The 20,655-nt window shown below is 48.2% G+C and overlaps 1 protein-coding gene across 4 annotated transcripts in view; it reads left to right on the forward strand.

Moving 5' to 3' along the window:
• The first annotated feature begins 262 nt into the window (after positions 1–262).
• The window catches only part of LOC138503489 (F-box/WD repeat-containing protein 7-like), a 733,637-nt gene continuing 713,244 nt past the window's right edge, over positions 263–20,655 (forward strand). For 2 of the 4 annotated variants that reach the window (XM_069623259.1, XM_069623262.1), the window contains exon 1: positions 265–525. The gene's annotated coding sequence lies outside the window, so the exon portion shown is untranslated. Of the gene's footprint in view, positions 526–20,655 lie in introns of all 4 variants that reach the window. The other 2 variants (XM_069623260.1, XM_069623261.1) reach the window with 2 other exon arrangements.

Consider the following 20,655-nt stretch of genomic DNA (forward strand, 5'->3'; position numbering starts at 1 on the left):
GATATTCGTTAGCTCGTCTTCATGTGGAGGGCGGCAGTCACTATGCATAAATGTGATGCTCCCAACAGTGCTTTCCGTAGTTTTCAATTGAACCTCAACCCCTGCAAACGTCTATTAGACACGTCACGCACGCAAACACACCTGTGCTATTTCCTGGAGTAGGTACGGTCCCTCCAGGCGCATGTGCAGAGCTGGGCTACACGTCATTCGATGAGATGGGAATGTAGAGAAATCTGTACCGAAAGGCATACTGGAATTCACACTTTCATTGCTGCTGTGCGCCTGCCATCTTGTGTTGATATTCAGCAGTCCAATCGGAATCCCACTTCAAGAAGCACCGAGGCACAGGTTCCCCTGGCAACACAACGACCAATAAGAGCCCTGGTCTCTGCGTCTCCTGGAATCTTTGCCAGATTTTTATGAGTATCCTCTGGGGCCCGCAGATTTGGGGTACCTCATGCATTATTACTGGAGAACAGAGCTCAATTGCAGGACAACCACGATCACGGCCGCTGGTACCCGCAGGTATTTTCGAGAGACTTGGTAATGGGGGAGAATGATGAGGGGCGAGGGAGGAATTTCCATAGAGGATTCATTTGGTTGTAGCTTAATTCATTGGTTAACGCGCCGTAGTATGTCGGCCTTGAAATCAACGATATCTGAGTGACTGTATATAAAAAAGCATAGATATTGTATACAATACTCGTAGACCCAGGACAGCCATCTTAAGTGTGGTAATTGAACGTGTCATTCTCGTAGAAACGTTTAACAGGACAGTCTCAGAGTCTTACAAAACCGGTACATTTCGTCAAGTTAATGGCAACTATGTTAGCAAACGCCAAAGAATGAACTACCGAGTCGGACATGGTACAATTGAACCCAGGGCTGGAGTCCCAAAAAGAAAGTGGGGACATAGGCAGTGGAGAGTGATGTCACAGGCAGTAAACGTAAATTGAAATACATTTGCATATTTCATTTTAAGACGTCCACGGGAAAAATAAGCATTTCCCAAGAGAACATGATTTCCTAAACATTGTTTGCTAAGTAGAAAAGGCGCGCACCTTTTATATCTTAAAATGTGTCCGTTACAGCAGAAAGTCTATATGAGTGTTAACAACCATCTGCTCACAGAGTCTTCTGCCCTTTTGGTCCCACAAGCGTGCAACCAAGGTTTGAAACTCGGACACAGTGCTGTGTTATCAAGTGGAAGTGCCACTTTCATATGTCCACCCATGTGTTCCCTCGACTTGAGCCCTGATTGAACCCTTTTGAAATGCAAGTTGTAAACGTATCTCTGTAGCAAGCGCGCAACTCCCTGAGCAAGTGAGCGTATGTGGAGTGAGGGGGCCGGGGCTGAACTATGGAAAATAGTCTGTTTTTTGATGTGGGAATCTGGTTCTTCCAATGTGGGGTAAACTAAGTGAGACCTAACCAGCCACCCACTTGGGTGCCATGTCCCACCAGACAATGGGTCTCATCACGAGTTGGGCGGTAACGCCGGCGCTATTACTGCCGGCGCTATTAGCCCTACCACCAGCGGATTTCCTGCCGGAGGTAATAGCACTGAAAATTGGCAAATTTGCCACGGATTTCCCCCCAGCTCAGAGCTGGGGGGAAATCCGCCAAGGCCATGATCTGGCAGACCCTTAAATGCGTCAGTAATAGCGCTACTGCCGCATTTAAGGGTTACCACTAGACTCCTGATGAGGCCCAATACCACTAAAGTCGGGAGGAGTGGCAGCTGGTGAATTTGTAAAGTGGAGGGGTGTAAAAGCTGGCGAGCATACCTGAAGGAATACAATTTTGGGTGAATCTTCCCCATAGAAATGTTTTAAATTATGTGTTGTAATCAAGCATTTTGCAGTACAAATGTCAGCAAAATTGGGCGTAATCCACAGAAATTACACTTTAGTCTGTAGGGCAACACCTGAAACTCTCCAATAGGGACAGGAGTATTTTTCAACACATGTTGATGCTGGCTGTCCCCAAAGAGAACCATGAGGCCTGGTTAACAATACAAGCCAGTATTACCCTGCTTTAAAGCAGGTTCTTCTTAAATCAGAAACAAACTAAAAGCGTCCCAACAGGAAAGTAAACTTTAAATAGTTGCAGGAAAATAATTTACTGCACACTGTCTCACTTTATAATGATTGGAGAAGAACCACTACTAACTAGGAATCATTACTCACTACCATTGGTACTGTCCTTTTGTCGGCTGACTGCTCAACAATACATTATTTATATATAAGATTAAATCATACGTCTTGGTTTATCATTCTGGCAATGTGTTAACTGTGGTAATGTACATACACTACATATTGGACATAGGCCAATTCATGAAGATAAATCACAATTCATTACAGTGATGTGTCACAATTCCACGGATTCAAATATTACAGTTTTAAGAAAATACAAAAATCACTACAAATGGGAGTTCATGCCCAATTGTTTTTGACAGAAACAAGGACAAAAACAAAAGAAATTCAAATTACATCACATAATAATCTATAAATTTGAAAACAATATGTCACTAATCATAAGATATATATATAAATGTGATTATTCCACTAAATCATTCAATACAACAGAACTAATCATAAGAGAACACAATCTTATCATTCTGTGCACTACTTTGTTTTAGAAATTTGGTTCTACCACTAGATAGAATTCAAAATCTAGTAAATCTACTTGGGGTCCTCAAAATGTTTTTCTATTTCTCTTATCTTGTCATCTGCACTGGTAATTAATGGGTTCGATTTACATTTCAATTCATCTGTCTCAATCTCTTTCTGTAATACAATAGCTAATCTTTGAGCTGTGGAGATTGTTAGTGCCATAAGATCTCTGCTGCACTTTGTTGCAATTTTACTGAAACCTGTTTTGTATTCCCCATCTTCCAGGAACAATCCTGGTTCGTTACATATAACTAGGCTAGCTGGTATGATATTGGCTTTAAGATACTCTCTTAAAGAATGACCATGTAGTTCCGTTGTAAATCCCTTTTTCTTCAATTTCAATAAATCATCTGTATTTTTATGTGAAAGGGTAGACACTATATTGTCCCTTTGATCAAAAGATTAAGGGCCTCTGATAATATTCAGTATTTGTTCTTCACTGAAACTTAGAGTAGCACTCTCTGCCATATCCTAGCAGGTGTACGTGTTTGTGAAACAAACAAATAAATAAAAGAAAGAGACAAGTGAAACTAAAATGAATGAAAAGAATAATGGAAAAAGTATAAGAATATGAGAAAAATACAACTGAAACTGAAACAGTAACACAGACCTAAAAAATTGTAAGTACACAGATACCCCTAATGTGTATTGGTATGCAAAGCATACCAATACACATTATAAATACAATAAATACAATATAAAGGTTAGATAAAGGTTACCAGACATTTGGTCGAAAAAAAGGTCGACAGGACAAATGGTCGACACCATTTGGTCGAATTTTAATTTTTTTAGTATTTTCACTTTTTTATTTTTTGGGGGGTCCTCTCCAACCCCCTTTTTTTTCTAAAAAACCATTTTTTTCCCTAAACGAAAACCTAAAATATATATATATATATAAATAAAAAAAATTCGACCATTTGGCTTTCGACCAAATGGTGTCGACCATTTGTCCTGTCGACCTTTTTTTTTCGACCAAATATCTGGACACCATGCTGTGCACTATCTCTACACTAAACTCAGCCTAGGCTGACGAGGAACTTCTATACACTGAAGGGTAACTCCCTACCCTGTATGGAGCTGGGAAGAACAATCCAAACAAACAAAAAGCGTCCCAACAGGAAAGTAAACTTTAAATAGTTGCAGGAAAATAATTTACTGCACACTGTCTCACTTCATAATGAGTGGAGAAGAATCACTACGAACTAGTAAAGCAGGTTCTTCTTAAATCAGAGCATGAGCTCTGTCCCCTGGTAAGTAATCAGGCTGGTCTCAACAATACATGCTAGCATTGCAACTGTAAAACAGATGTGCACCAGGCTAGTACCCAAAGAAGACACGAGGCCTGTCTAAACAATATATGCCCGTGCTACCCCCATTCATGCTGCTAGTTTTGAAGTCAAATCTCAGACTCTGCATTAATAAATACCCACGTTGCCCCTGTTTCAACGGCATGTTACTTTCACTACCCACAAACTGCATTGTTTCCCCTGACACACCGGTACACATGCATACACGTACACACAAACTCCTTATTTCTAAACACAAACATAGATTTTTAATTTTTCATTAACCTAAAATCTGTCATTTTGGTCTTACAAAGTTTTAAATTTGGACACCCTGAGAAGAGCCTTTGTAATAAATCCATCTGCTTGTAGTCATCGTTAGATAAAGGTATGCATCTTCTTGTTGTGCATAATGCAAACATTTACCCATCAAACAATCAGCCATAACACTTTGATAAAACATTTTTTATTGTTTTACTTCTTATCAATACAACAACAACATGTGTGGACTAGCATGTCCTTTCAAAATTCGATCATGAACAGGTCAGTTATCAATCACCCATGACATTACCCCGGGTTTTAATGCGGTTAAACCGTATCCCCTTCGCTGCCCTCAGCATGGTCCAGGAGGATCTAAGGTCCATCTTCTTCCCACCTCCACCATATCTTATCCGCCTTGGCGGGGCAGCCTCTGGCAGTGTATATTCTATGTTCTATGACTGCACAAATGTTCATGTCGGATGCCCATTGCTCCATCGTTGGGGACTCCGGGGCTCCCCATTTTTGTGCTATGTTGCGCTTCATCAGTCCCGCTGCCGTGTTCAAGAGCAGTCTGTCCCATTTGTTAAGTGCAGTCTCGCCCGGGACACCCAGAATGAGGATCTTTGGGTCCAGTGGTATTTGGCACGCCAAGGCATTGCTAAGCACAGTACAGCATTCATCCCAGAAGGTACGGATTCGGGGGCATGCCCAAAGGATGTGAAAGAAGGTCCCCTCTTCTTCCCCGCATCGGAGACAGTTCGGGTTCGAGGCTCTCTCCCACCTATATAGTATCGTCCTGGGGTAGTAGACCCTGTGGAGGATCTTTAATTGGACCAGCCGAAGCCTGGAAGAGATGGCCACCTCCCTTGGGTGCATTAGCACTTGGATCCAGTCTTCTGGATCTATTACCCCTACATCCACCTCCCATTTGGCTTTAAGGGTCCTGAGTTCGGGCGTAGCAAAGGATGTAATAGCATTATATAGGATAGAGGTGCATTTGGTGGGGATGAAGGCTGGCAGTATGTTGCGCTCTATCGGTGTATAGTCCGGGACATTAGTGCCTACGGGTATGTGGTTTCTTAGGGCATGGGCCATCTGTACATAGTGGTATCGCTCAGTGTCCGGGAGTTGGAATTGTTGCTGGATGACTTCAAACGAGGCTATATCCCCTCCCTCAAGAATATCCCCGACTCTCAGAATCCCGGCCCTTACCCATCGGGGCCATGGATGAAGTTTCTTTATTTCGGGCAGGTTGCAGTTTCTCCACAGGGGTTGTGCGGTAGTTACGTTGTGTTCCCACCCTACGAATCTATGCGCCTGCTTCCAAACAGCAGTAATATGAGTCGTGGTCGTTGGCGGGAGGGGTCTCGGGAGAGTTTGGTATAGCAGTTGCCATGGGTCGGTACCGTGCATGGCCGCAACCTCGGCCTTGATGTGGGGAAGTTCCCTATCTCCGTGGAGCAGGTCGTTGACCACTGCTAACTGTGCAGCCCAATAATAAGTTTGGAGGCGTGGGGCCCCTATCCCACCCTCCCAGATCGATCTTTGGAGCGTGGTCAGCGCTATCCTCGACTGGCCTCCCCCCCATATTAGTTCCCGAAAGAGGGATTCGACCCGTTTGAAGTCAGAGTCTGGGATCTTCAATGGGGCATTCTGTAAGACGTAGAGAAACCTTGGGAGAGTCATCATCTTAAAGAGTGCGGCTCTTCCCATGGGCGTAAGAGGGAGAAGCCTCCAATGGTGGACGTCGTTGACGAAGCGATCAAGGACCGGTTGGAAATTGTGTGTTATGTATTCAGTCAGGTTTGTAGTCACCCAGATCCCTAAATATCGAAAGCCTTGCGGCTCCATCTGGTACGGGCATTGCTGGGGTTCAACCCGCACATTGCCTTTCACCGGGAAGAGGACTGATTTCCCCCAATTAATTTTAAGCCCACTAAATTCTCCAAACCGGGTAAGCATCTGTGTCACCCTGGGGCAGGATCGAGCTGGGTCTCCCAGGTAAATCAGGAGATCGTCTGCATACAGGGAGATGCGGTCCTCATGTCCTTCGGGCCATCTGAACCCTGTCCATGCAGCATTTTGGCGGAGCCAAAGGGCAAGAGGTTCAATCGCCAGGGCGAAGAGAAGGGGAGAAAGGGGGCAACCCTGTCTCGTGCCTTTTCCCAGTGGGAAGGACCGGGACGACCAACCATTCACCCTGACCTCCGCTTGAATATTAGTGTAGAGTAGTTTCACCCATCCCAAGAAGCCGTCTCCGAATCCAATACGCCTCATGATCTCCCAGAGGCAGTCCCACCTGACCGAGTCGAAGGCCTTCTCGAAATCTATTGCCAATAGAGCGAGGGGGGTATCAATGACCGGGGCCCGCTTTAGCGCCAGGTGGAGCCGACGTATGTTCATACGGGTTGATTTGTGTGGCATAAAGCCACATTGATCCGGGTGGATCAAGGTGTGGACTACTGACTGCAGTCGGTTGGCGAGGAGCTTGGCAAGAACCTTGGCTTCACTGTTAATTAGCGAGATAGGCCGATAAGAGGCGCACAGTTCCGGGGGTTTATCGGGTTTGGGAATGACCACAATGGTGGCTTTACATAGGTCCGGTGGGAGGGTGCCTTGGTCGCGGGCGCCAAGGAGCATCCTGTAGAGGGGGGTTGCTATTTTATTCCCTCCAAGCTTTTGCCAGGTCTCGGCCGGGAATCCATTAGGGCCTGGTGTTTGTCCTGCCTGGAGCTGCGCCAGGGCATCGGCTGTTTCAGATTCAGAGAGATCTGAGTCCAGCTCCTCACGTTGTTGTACCGTCAGAGCTGGGAGTATTACTTCGTCTAGTAGGGTCGGGTCAAATGGTGTTATCGGGGCTCGGTAGAGTTCCGCATAGAACTGGGCGAAGGCCTCTGCTATTTCAGCATCCGTCTGATACCCGACCCCATTCGGGGCAACAATTTCACGGACATGACGTCTCCCCTCCTCCCTCCTCTCAAGCCAGGCCAGCATCTTGCCCGCCTTGTCCCCCAGATCGTATAGCCTTGCTTTGGTGTCCCAATGGGCTTGCTTGGCATTATCCAGCATAATATTTCTGAGGGTTTCCGTGGTTAATTTGAGGGACCTTTGAGTCTGCGGGGTTGGGTCAAGGACATGTGTGTTTTCAGCCCTGATCACTTCAGCCTCCGCCTCCACCATTTTTTTGAGCCTCTCCCTCTTTTTGTTCGCTACCCAGGAGATTATTTCCCCACGCAGCACCGTTTTATAAGCCTCCCACACCACTACTGGGTCATCCACTGCTAGTTCGTTTATATCAAAATATTCATCGGAAACCTCCGCGAGGTGGTCCACTAATTCTGGGAATCCAAGGTGGTAGTTATTTAGTCTCCATGTTCTAGGAGGGGTCATGGCGTGGGTTCGTATTTCTATTATTAAGGGGGAGTGGTCCGAGACTCCACGGGGGAGGAATTCTGCGGACATCACCCTTTGTAGGTCTGTATGCGGGACGAGGAGGTAGTCGAGTCTAGAGAGGGAGCCGTGGGCCCCAGAGTGGAACGAATAGCCTTTGCGTTGAGGGTGCAATTCCCTCCACACATCTCAGAGGCCCAGGGCGGACACAAAGCTGGAGAGTTTCGTGGGAGTATCCGGGTCACGCCCTCTAAGATGGGTACGGTCCATGGTGTCGCACATAACGTCATTAAAGTCTCCCCCTAGGATCCATCGATCCGGGTGGTGTTTCCCTAGGAGAGTGGTAATATCGTCCAATAAGCCCCTGCCCAATCCAGGTGGGGAATATATTGACACAATGGCCAGTGTCTCTCCCCAGAGCGAGTCTAGGATGAGTACGTAGCGACCCCGTGGGTCCAATTCCACGATCTGTGGGGAGAACGGGAGCCTCTTGTGTATAAGGATAAGGGTGCCCCTGGATCCCATTGTGTACCCCGCATGAAATGCGGCCCGGTAGTTTGTTCTCTGGAAAAGGGTGCAGTGTGTTCCCGCTAGATGCGTTTCTGATAGAAGGGCCAGGTCGGGAGAGTGTCTATTCAACAGTTGCTTAACAAGACGTCTCTTAATCCCAGAGCCCATTCCGTTCACGTTCCAGACGAGCAGCTTAAGGGACCTGGGTCGGTCAGGTGGTGGTAGATGTGCTTGTGAGTGTGTCATCTAAACTTTCCTGTTGGAGGGCCTGTAGGATGCTTTGGTCGGGAGAGCTGCCTCCCCTTGGTGTGTCTGTCGGGGATAGGGACCCGATATCTGGTACAGCAGGGTATAATGTGCAAAGGGTTGGGTTTGGGTCGGTGTTTGGACATGCTATAGATCCGAACTAACAAAACAACATAAAAACTTTCCCTTTCTTCCCCCTCCCTATACTCCACCCCAACTTGAAGTACCTGTCGCCCGAACATATCAATACAACACACTAACAAAGGACAGTCAATTCGTTAACTAATAATTATTCCCCAAGGAGTACCGATATACTTAGTCTTGGGTTGTCTTTTTCCAGCATTGGGGGTTGCGCAGTCCGGACCGCCAGTTGTACAAGCAGCGGATTCACAGTTAGCTTTATTGTTAACGTAATATACAGCGTGGTGCCGGCTCTTAATGTGTAATTTGTGAGTGGATACCTTATTCTTCTTTTCAGTCATTGCCCCTCTTTGGCTGTGCTTGAGGTTGTTGTTGTGGGCGCTTCGGAGGAGCTCTCTTTTAGTAGTGATCTGGGTATCTGAGATACTGTCGATGCTTTTCAAGCCTCAGCATGTTGTGGGATTTCGACCTGTTGTTGCTGTTGCGGATCCAGATCAGGTGGGCGCTCAGGGTGTGGTCTGTTCCATTCTCCTCTCCTTCTTCCCTCAGCGCTCCAGTCGCCGTCTATGTGCCTTTCAGCCCAGCTCCACGCCTCCCTAGGATCAGTGAAATGCACCGTTGCGTTCTTGTGGAATATTTTGAGTTGGGCGGGGAATATTAGCCCATACTTAACTCCCATTGCTTGTAAGCGTTTCTTGAGGGGATCAAATGATTGGCGCGCTTTCTGTACTTCTCTGGTGAAGTCAGGGAAGAAAGCAATTCTTGATCCGTTGTACGTAACATTTCCTTTGGACCTCGCCAACTGCAGTACTGTGTCTCTGTCTCTATAATTTAGGAACCGTGCGATGACTGTACGTGGCGGTGCACCTGGCGTGATCTTGCCGGTCGGAATGCGGTGGGCTCGCTCAATGGAAAAAAATTTGGAGAAGGACTGTGCATCGTATATGTCCGCGAGCCATCCCTCAAGGAATAGCTCCATGCAATCTCCTTCTGCCTTTTCTGGGAGACCCAGTATACGGACGTTGTTGCGTCTTGATCTACCCTCACTATCATCTGCTCTTGATTCCAGGAGCTTTATGCGTGCCAACATGCCGGACATCTGGCGGTTCACTCCGCGGAGACTATCCTCGGTTTCGGAGATTCGCGTCTCCGCCTCCCCAGTGCGTGAGGTCAGCTTCTGGAGGTCGTGTCGTAGCAAGGATACATCCGCACCAATACTGTCCATCTTTTTCTCCATGGAGGTTCTAGAGCTGGTAATGGCACTCATGATGTCTTTGAGGGAGATATTCTCCTCCATACAGTCTGCGTCGTGTTGTAGCGGCCTCTCTGGGGAACGAGACAGTGGTGTAGTTGCGTACTGTTCAATCCTGCTTTGTGTGGAGGTCTTCCTGGGTTTATCTTTCCCCATTTCGGGCACCTGGAGGGCAAAGCCTGCGGTTCCTTGTGGTGCGTGCCAACGTGCGCACAACGTGACACAGAGCCTCCGCGAGTGTCTCTGAGGGATGTTAAGGGCCCAAGCAGGTCCGGGAGTCAGGATCTGCTCGCCCACGCCATCCCGCTTCACAGCTGGGGACGGGGGGTCACACGCAGCGGGATCTCTGCGGGTCCGGGAGAGCGGAGTGTCCGTGTTTATGGAGTGCTGCGTATCATACGCTCCTCCAGGCGTACCATCCAGCCGGGCGTCGCAGTCTCGCCCAGAGAGGTTTCGGCCCTGCGCCTCCCCCCCAAAGCCCGCAACAGCTAGGATGCAGGTCACACCTCAGTGGTCGGAGCGTCTGATATGGATGATTAGCACCAAGGATCACCCGTAGCGAGGATCTCTCTGCCTCTGCCCTCACATCGGCCGGGCCTGCGCCTTCAGAGCCGTCCCCTCCGCTCCGGGCCGGCGTATCCTGTGCTCAGACGCCGCTCGTCCGGGGCTCCGTCTCCGTCTCTCGCGACGCCCAAGTTTCAGGCGGGACGGCGCTCTCCTCCTCGCCGGGCCCCGGGGGTCGATTCTTCCTCCGACGCGGGGCCGAACCCAACAGCCGACAGTAGCCGGCAGGCCAGCCTCGGGATTCCTCAGCAGTGCAGTTTCGGCCGTACGCAACAGCGGGGGAGGAGGGGGTTGTGCGGTCCCTTCTCTGATGGGCCGCAACGATTCTTATCACTCTTCGCGCCCGGCGGCCATTTTGATGTAGATTTGGCGCCAGGCACAGACAGCTACACTCGGCAATATCTTCCGTTCCTTTCTCCGATTCCACTTCTCATCTCCACCCCGTGCGGCCACCGGCGTCCACCACTGGGAAGGCTGCTTTTCTTTTCAATCCGGTGCGATTATTGCAGGATTTGTTCAGGATTTAGCTGGCGGCCACGGAGCACCGAGGAATCACGTCCTCATCGTGTGCCTGTTGGCCACGCCCCCCAGCCATAACACTTAACCAGAGCTGAGACTTTTGAGAGGATGTCATGATATATGATATGCTATGTCATTTATAACGCACGTGTATACAAATCACCCAGTAGGCCTGTTGAGCAGCCAGGGCACTTGCTACCACTCGCAATACTCTCCCGGCAGCTCTCACAGAGGCAGAAGCTGGGACAAAAGTCCTTGACATGGCTTATAATGTTCTGATTTTCTCGGCTTTGGAGTCTGTGTGGCAGCAAGCTGCTCTCTCTGCCTGCCGCCCATCCTGGTTAGGATGCCTCTGTCAATGAGCTATTTTGTGAGCCGCTTTGGAGTGGATATGCTCAATAAATATTGCATGTTCCTAGTAGCCATAACCAGTGGTGTCAACTATATGGGGCTGAAACCATCCTTTTGGGAAAATGTAGGGGGAATACAACCCCTCCCTCCGAGAGACTAAAATATGTAAACCTTTGATTAAAGGGACTGAAGAGTGATGGGAAATACCCCTTAATCTTGTCTTTGTTTTCTCTGGCAATTATTTTTGGCACGAGCAGACAAAGCATGGCCCTCAGATATGTGATGGAGGGCCATTAACGGGTCAGTGGGACTTTCCCACGCGCTGTCAGATACTATTACCTCAAGTGGAGCAAGTATATAATGGAGTCCCTAAAGACTAATGTCGACAGTGCAAAGTCACTTTTCAGCAGGGCAAATTCACTTTGAACCGGGCAAATATTTCATGAATCGGGTCCCCTGTTTAAAAAAAAAAAAAAGAACAACACACGATTCTAACATCGCTGAAGAAATAGACTAAAATGCAAAGGTAAACCATTTGGTAAAACAGAACACCAATAGTTGATGTAACTTACTGTTCGTTTAGTTATTTTGTAGCACTTCAACTTCTATCTACATCATATCCTTAAGATGCATTGCTGTTTGAAATACTGCAAAGTGCAGATGATTTTGTCACACGGGTATAATATTAAACACATCTCCAGTTGGCTCATGTGAGATGCTCTTACTCTTGGCTTTTAGACCCCCACCAGATTGCATTCTGGAATGTGTAGTCTTGGGTTTTATAGTGGCAATACATATACTGCAAGAATACTGACGGATGTGAGATAAAAAGACAGAATTGACCAAATATCCACCCTTTACCCACAGCAAGTAAAGAAGCATCAGGAACATGTGCAGTGTGAAGTGCACACATTTGTAAACTGTGCAATGAGAAACCTTGGCTCCCAACTAGCCTTTCCTGTTTGACAAATCTGTGTGATCCTTTGCAAAACGCTCTCCCTAAATGTATCTTATTTTCTTGCCAGCCCAAAATGAAATCACTTCGAAATGATTCTGTGAAGTGAAAGCCTCATTCATCCATAGCTCAATAGACTACAGTGTTTGTTCCATGTATACACATAATATTTATCCTTCTATGTAGTGCAGTTCACATGCTGAATGGTCTCTTGGCTGGATTATTGGTTTTGGCACTTATTGTGATCCATGGCACCCTCCTGACTGAGAAGTTGTATGATATTTGTTTGGCGAGGGGGCTTGCTTGGGCTATGACTTTGTAAAGAGGCTACCGGCTTGGTTTTACTCTTAACAGCCCTCCGATCAGGTTAGGAACAGTGGCCACGGGGTCTACTTCTGTGACAGAGTTTGTGAGTGGTGGGGTGGAGGGGAATACACTCATTTTAGGCCTGGGGGCTGCTTGCATAATCTTGCAGTTTGCTGCCTCCCACATAATTGCTTTTATTTTTCTCACACCTCTCCTACCATGCAGGACATGTGGATGCCACCTGCTGCTCCCATTTTTGCACGCCGGAGGGTAAAGGGCCTCTGGGGGAAGAGCACCCCTAAGCCATAAGGCCACTAGCGGCTCTGTTTTCATCAGACAGGAGGGAATGAGCCAACTCATTGTTACTCATTGTATCAGCCTCGGAAGGATTACATGGTTTGCTGCCACATCCAGGATAAAAGATTTGACCCAAACCGATTGCTGCAGCAACCGAGGTGCCTTAACATTTTATTTAAATGATCTTTTCTGTTGGTTTACCTTCTTGGGGATAGGTGAAAAATAACATTCGATAAATGAGAAATGTAATTCTGGTGGGAAAGCGAGTCAACTCCAAAACGAAAGCAATGTAGCTGGGTTTTGTATAGTGTGGCGTCGGTTGCATCTTTTCACTAGACATTTGATGGACTCAAGTCTTTCACTTCATTATGATTGGCATCCTCGCTCTGGGCAGCCTTTAATACCATAGTGTGTTTAATGTGTTCTGGCTCAGTACAGAAGGAGTCCATTCCAACCAGTTGCAAATCAGTCTTGCCCCTGCCATCCGTGTATGGGATGTAACGATGCCCGGAGCAATGCTAGTGGTTGTGATTCCTTTAACACCTTCTGGCTATCCCTTTTGATGTAAAGCTGACTGTTATTATAAACATCCAAGGCTCAGCCAGTGAGGCTCATGCCTGTGATGTCACTCCCTGTGATGTCATCTAGGTCAAAGGTTATGCAGTAAGGTTCAGCCCAGGTCCCGGTAATGTAAAAGTTGGCACCCCTGGCAATAACAATGAAGTTGCATACTATGAACAGTCAAATAAATGCAATAGATTGCATGAAAATCCAGAGTGATTGTAATACGGTTCATTTCAGGTGATTCAAAGCCGCAAATCATCAGCCGGGATATTGTTCACAAATCAAAGAGGCTTAGGCCTTCTTTAAAGGTACCCTCTTATCACAGAGAGAGATTGGCCACCGTTAGGGCCCACTTACCCATGCACCGCTCATTACCCTAAGGATACACCTGGGAAAGACATGGTATAACAAAGAAAAAGAGCAGAATGTGCTATTGGTAGGGTCCCACACGAAAAGAAAGCAAGCACCCATTGTAAAAGCCAACAGGTCTGGCTTGTTTTATGCCTACATTTTGTGATGTTTGTACATGGATATACTACAAAGGCGGCTGGTGACATTTTAAGATGGAGGACATACATGTCCTCACCGAATTGGACAGATATAGCACGTGAGTGTAAATCATTTAGTTGGCTTCATGGTGTTTTTCCCCTCCTAGTATCTTTTTATAATCTGGGTTGAAAAAGTAGACTTGAAAGCACACTTGCTAGAGCTGCGAGGGGTGGCGGGGAGAAGGTAGCAAGCCAGGGGAAAGACCTGAAGTGGAGAGAGAAGAAGCAGCCAGGATTATAGTGGGACAGATGAGAAGCAGTCCCAAAAGAGCCATCAGTAGCAGGAGTGGTAGAAGGCCAGGAGCCCGGGACTACGGAGTACGCCTAAGACTGCACAGCCAACCTTTTGGAAGAATGGTGTCTGGTGTCTGCAGTGATCTGTGCAGGCTGACCCAACTGCTAAAGATGAGCTAAGAAGGGTTCCCAGGCGCTAGAGCCACTCAGTCAGAGAAGGAATAGAGACCGATTGCCTTTGGGAAGGACACATGTCCCTTACCAGGAGAGAGTGGGGACCCACATCTCTAACAGTAAATGAGACGGGCAATATATCCTTCACTAGTGAACTCGGGAGGAAAATCCCCAGATCCGGACAAAGTAGGCCAGCTTTCTACTTATAAATAGCAGGCTGGTGATAGATCCCTAGCTAGAGGAACCATGCTAAAGAGTGGGCTGGGTGCAATATCCTGATAGCTGTAATATGACCAAAGAAGTGGCTCAGTACTATATTTTTGAGATTGTGAGTTTAAGTCAAGAAGCTGCTGGCAATATTCAACTATTTTATTTATTGGCTATTGATAAGGCACTTATGCAACAAGACAGTGTTTCAAAGCAGCACAAGGCACAGGGAATGGAACAGGGGAGCAAAACAAGCAATGGAAATGATAATGACTAAATGGAAAGAAATAGCAGTCCTACCAGGCCTTGTGACATTCGGAGCGTGCAAGTGCAGTGAAAAGAAAAAGGAAAAGAAGGGGGGTTGATGGTCAGTGTTGTTAGGGTCCCCTAAGGTGCCAGAGGTGCCGTTGGGGAGGCAACAGGTAAGTGCCAGGGCTGAGACATCGCAGGTGAAAAGGGAGGTCTACTGCCCAACAGGTAAGTACGGGCGGAGGCACAGAAAAAAACAGATGGCGGGTGTGGGCCCAGAGGGCATTGCAGGAGGGCTGCTGGGGGCAATTGGGCACAAGGCCAGGACCCTATTGGACTCTTGAGCGACCAGGCCACCAATCACAGTGACAAAGGAGATGGTTAGCACTGGAGAGGGGGGGAGGAGGAGAAGAAGAGAAAGGTGTTGACTTGTTTGTGGAACTTGAGGTGGTCAGTTTAAGACAGAAAGAGAGACGTAGACTGTTCCATAGGAGGGAGCCAGCTGAGGAGAGAGATCTGCCCCCAGCTCTTTGCTTGGAGAAGCATTTGTTCAGCAGAGAGTTGGAGCAAGAAGATCTAATGGAACTGGAAGGGGAGTATTTAGTAAGATGGACCTGTAGGTAGTGTGGTCCAAGGCCCCCAAAAGCCTTGTGGATGACGCAGAGTGTCTTGAATTTGATCCATGCAACAACCAGGAGCCAGTGGGGGGATTTTAGAGCTGGAGACATACAGTGCCAGTGCTTGAGGCCAAGGATAAATCTTGCAGCACTATTCTGGATTAGTTGAAGAGGACAAAGTGAAGAAAGAGGCATGTTGAGGAAGAGGCTGTTACAGTAATGAAGCCTGGAGAGGACCAGAGCTCTAGAGACATTGAGCTTTTGGGGGAACGTGAGGAAAGGGAGAATGCCTTTAAGTAGGTGAATTTGAAAGTGGACCTTCTTTGCAAAGTCCAAGATGTTAGGAGAGAGGAGTCGAAAGATGACTAAGAGGTTTCTGGCCTCAGTGGAGGGAGAGGGAGGTGAGCTCATAGTGGATGGCAGAGTGCAGGAGGGAAAGGGGAGCAAGTGTCCCGATAGGCAGGATCTCAGTCTTACTGGCATTAAGCAGAGATCATTGGTGGTGCACCAAGACTAAATAGCAGACAGACAGTCAGGGATGATAGAGGAGGAAGAGTAGGAGGAGAAAGAGGGGAGCTTAAAGAAGAGTTGTGTATCATCTGTGTAACACTGGAAATGAGAGCAGGCAGAGATTAAGTGAGAAAGAAGTTCTAGCTAGATGTTGAAAAGCCAAGGTGAGAGGATAGAGCCTTGGCTTTGTGACATTCGGAGCGTGCATATATTTGAAAATGTAAATACAACCCCATTGGTTTTGGAATATTGACCAGGCAGCATTTATTGATGTTGAAACCTAAATGCATATGAGTATGTAATATGCAACATGTGCATCGGCATTAGATAAGCAATGCAAAAAGTCTATTGGTAATGAAAGAACCAATAAATCAAACTTGACCAACTACTAAGAATGAGTGAGTTAAGAGGTTTTGATTTAAGCATTCAATGCTAAAAGAAGCTAAACAGTATGCAGACAGTGAATAAAAAGAGAAAATGGTCAAGTCTTGGGGTACAACAGTGTAATGATATATGTTCTCACTCCAAGTTCACACCTGTTGCTCTAATACGCACTGTCTCTTCATTTAAATGTTTGCGCTGTAAATAAATGAGGCCTTTTTCTCCCCTTTCAGGATTCTCAAACTTAGGTGGCTTCTCACCGGTTCTAAAGTTAGCATTGTGAGCTTTTTAACCCTGAGAATCTGTCCTATCGCACAACGTGATTGCCGCTCGCTATCTTGTCTGTCTACTCTCGCCAGTTCTCCCCCTCTCCCACCTACTCTATGGTGCTCTCTGTCTCTGCTATCTTATCTAACTGCTTTTCTATAGACTATCCTGCTCTCCTCACTAAATCTGGTAGGAAGAAGTTTAAAAAGGACATCCTGGTCTCCAACCCAGGCTTCCTTATCGCTGACTCCTACACCAGTGCCTCCTCCAAGGAAACTCTCACCGACATCCTCTTTGTCATGCCTTCACCTGACCTATGGACCCTTCATATGGTCTCTCTGCACTCTCCTTTCTCCTCTTCTCCCATTAATGGTGGCACTGGTTGGGACGTCCTCCTGGCCTCCTTTCACTCCTCTAAGGTAATCATTAATGTCTACGCTAATGGGACCGTCTTGGTCCAAGGCCCTCAGGCCAACCTTCACCTCTTTGATAGATGCTTCCTGCACCTAATCAACTTCCTTTCTTCTCCTGCTGTCCCCCTTCCCCTTTCCTCTGCTACCTTGCCCTCCCCCTCCCTCTCTACCCCTCTAGGGCTCCTTCTACACCACCATAGAGCATACCTCTGATCAGTACTCCTCCCCGGAAGTCTTTCAAGGATGGCAACCTTTTCCACATTACCACTCTTAACTCTCGCTCTGCTGTCAAACATTTCTCTGAGATCTGCCGCCTTCTTGAAGAACTTGACCTTGATGTCCTCGGTCTCACTGAGACATGGCTCACGGCTAGCTCTGTCACCATCTTTGACACGCTCCTACTTGACGGCTACAAGATCCTCTCTGCGCCCAGCCCCAACCCACTCAGTGGGGGTGTAGCCCTTACCTTCCCTGAGTGGATTTCTGCCTCTGTCATTCCTACGCAGACCTACTCCTCTTTTGAATGCCTCATCTGCCGGGTCTCTCTCTCCCCTAGCCATTCCCTTACTGTGGCTACTATCTATCGGCCACCTGGTCAGATTTCTTCCTTCCTCTCTGAGTGGGCGGACATCTTCTCCTCACTCCTGGCCTCAACCACTCAACTCCTTCTTCTTGGAGACTTCAACATCCACCTGGATGCCTCCTGCCCCCCCTCTGGGCTCTTTTGCGACCTCTGCAACTCTCACTCACCATTCTCCCCTCCGGCCTGACTCATTCTGCAGGGCACACTCTCGATGTTCTGATCTCCTCTGACCTTCCCCTCTCCATCCCTCTCTCCACTCCTCTCTCCTGGAGTGATCACTTTCTCCTATCCTCCCACCTCACTCTTCCTACCCCTCAGGCCAAGCCACCTCCATCACTGCCTACCACCTTCTCGGTCATCCGACCCATGAAGCGCGAGTCAGTTAAGGCTTTCACCACTACCCCTCATCCCCCTTTGGCTGACTGTCACCCTGACACAGCCCACTCCATCCTCCACTCCTCTATATCTGATACTCTTGATAGCCTTGCCCCTGTCATGAGAATCCGCCTGAAGCCCAAAGCCAAGTGTAACTCCTGGTATGACTCAGACCTCGTCACTCTTAAACGCATGTGCCGGGGGGCCGAGAGGAAATGGCGTGCTTCATGTTCATCCTCAGACAAACTGGCCTACCGCCTGCTTCAAAGGCAATACCGGCTCTCCGTCCTCACCAAGAAGAGAGCTCATATCCAAGCCCGCATCTCTGCGGCATCAAACAACTCGGCTGAAGTCTTTAAAATCTGCAAGGAACTAGCCAATCCTGCCGCAGTCTCTACCTCTCCTGTACCTTCCCAGGCCCTCTGCATGGCACTGGCTTCTCACTTCATCTCAAAAACCCAGGATAACCTGTCCTTACTCTCCTCCTATCGCCTCCCTCCCTCCATTCCCTGCTCTTCCTCTGGCCCTTCTGTAGCCATCCCACCTCCCTCCTTCTCTGCCTTTCCCCTTTTCTCTGCTGACGAGGTTTCTAGACAAGTCTGATCTATGAAAGTCTCGTCGAAACAGGTTCACCCTTGTTCCTCCAAAACTATCAAAGACCACATTGACTCCTTGGCTCCTGCCCTGGCTGATTTCTGCAATCACTCCTTTGCCACTGGTGTCTTCCCATCCCCCCTGCAGCACTCCCTTGTGCACCCTCTTCTTAAGAAACCCTCTGCCGACCCCTCCTGCCCAGCCAACTATCGCCCAATCTCCATCACTCCCTTCCTGGGCAAGCTCCTGGAGAAACTGGCCATCTCCCAGCTCAATCTCCACACGGAATCTGTTGGTTGTCTTCATGACCATCAGTCTGGCTTCAGAGCTGCCAGAAACATGGAAACTGCTCTCCTGAACATCTGTGAAGACCTGCTCTCCAACCTTGACTCCAACACCCTGTGTGTCCTCATCTTGCTTGATCTCTTTTCTGCCTTTGATACTGTCCACCATGCCATCCTGCACAACCGCTCTGTGAGAACCTGGGTATCACTGGTCAGGCTCTAGTGTGGCTGACCTCTTTCCTCCATGACCGACCCTCCCAGGTCCAACTTGGGTCCTTACTCTCCGATATCTTTTTCTCTACCTGTGGTGTCCCCGAGGGATCTAACCTCTCTCCCTGGCTGTTCAACCAATACCTGGCACTCCTTGCCCACCGCATCGCCACCCTCTGCCCCAATTTTCAGTGCTATGCGGATGATACCCAGCTCATTTTCAGGCTACTCTCGGCCTCCTCCTCCCCTTCCCTCATCTCTGACTGTCTGTCTGCTATCCAGGAGTGGTGTGCCGTCAATGACCTCTGCCTTAATGCCAGTGAGACTGAGATTTTACTCATTGGCACACCCACTCCCTCCTTCCCTGCAGCTCTCTGGCCGCCCTCTCTTGGCCCTCTTCCTGCTCCCACCTGCAAGGCTAAAAACCTCGGGGTCATCTTCAACGCCACACTCTCCGTCTCTCCTCACATCTCTGACGTCTCTAAGAAGTCACACTACCAGCTACACCTCCTCAGAGGTATTCTCCCTTTCCTCTCCTTCCCTCAGAAGCTCACCATCTCCAGAGCCCTGGTTCTCTCTAGGCTGGACTATTGTAACCGCCTCTAGCTAAATCTACCTGCCTCTATGCTCCGCTGTCTTCAACGTATCCAGAACAGGACTGCAAGACTTGTCCTTGGCCTCAAGCTCAGGGATCGTATCTCCCCAGGACTGAAATCTCTGCACTGGCTCCCAGTGGCTGCGAGCATTAAGTTCAAAACCCTCCGCATTGTCCACAAGGCCTTGTGGGGCCTGGGGCCACAATACCTTCAACTCTCTATTCCCAAATATCTTCCTTCTCGAGCTCTTGGCTGATCCCCCACCAACTCCCTCAGGGTCAGTCGCTTCTCCAAGCAACGAGTTGGTGGTAGATCTCTCTCTTTGGCACGGGCCTCCCTCTGGAACAGCCTTCCTGCCTCCCTGAAACTTGAGGAGAACCATCTCCGGTTCCGGAGCACCTCAAAATCTTCCTCTTTGCTTCTGCCTTCTCTCCCCCTCTCACCTGTTGAATTCCTGGCTGAAACTGTACTGGTTACCTGGCCACCCTTTCCGATCTCGGGCCCAGGCCCCGCCAATTGCGCACCTGCACTGCCTCCCTGGCAACCCCTGCACCTGCGGACTGTTATTCTGTAGCCCTACAGTCCCCCTACCAACACTTATGTCTTGCACTTGCCACCATCTGGCCGTTTATTATCCTATTATTCTACTATCCCATGTACTGCACTTCCCCCTCCCTTCCCCAATGCACTTTTCCCTTTCCCCCTTCCCATGCACTTGCGCGATCTGAAGGACACGTGGCCTAGTAAGATCGTTGTCTGTCTTGCCCCTGTTTCCCCTCCCTTGCCACGTCCCTCCTCGAAACACTTATGTATAGGCGCTATAAATGCCATATCATATCATATCATAAGTACCTCATAGTAAGGGGTTCCCTCATGTTGAATAGTCCTTTGTGTGTGTCAGGGCTGGTTTACAGTGGGCATGGCCCTAGCTCATGCACAAATCTCTGGGGTGACATGGGAGCCCCAATCTTTGCATTTGCAAAGACTACATATATTTCTAGATTATTTTCAAATGCAAAGACAAAACACTGGAAACGCTGTTTGCATTATAGGGCAATTGAAAGATACACATTCCAGCTGTAAATTGAATGAAGAGATT

The sequence above is a fragment of the Ambystoma mexicanum genome, chromosome 11, assembly GCF_040938575.1.
Source record: "Ambystoma mexicanum isolate Mex_15411 chromosome 11, UKY_AmexF1_1, whole genome shotgun sequence".
In the NCBI taxonomy this organism is placed as follows: Eukaryota; Metazoa; Chordata; class Amphibia; order Caudata; family Ambystomatidae; genus Ambystoma; species Ambystoma mexicanum.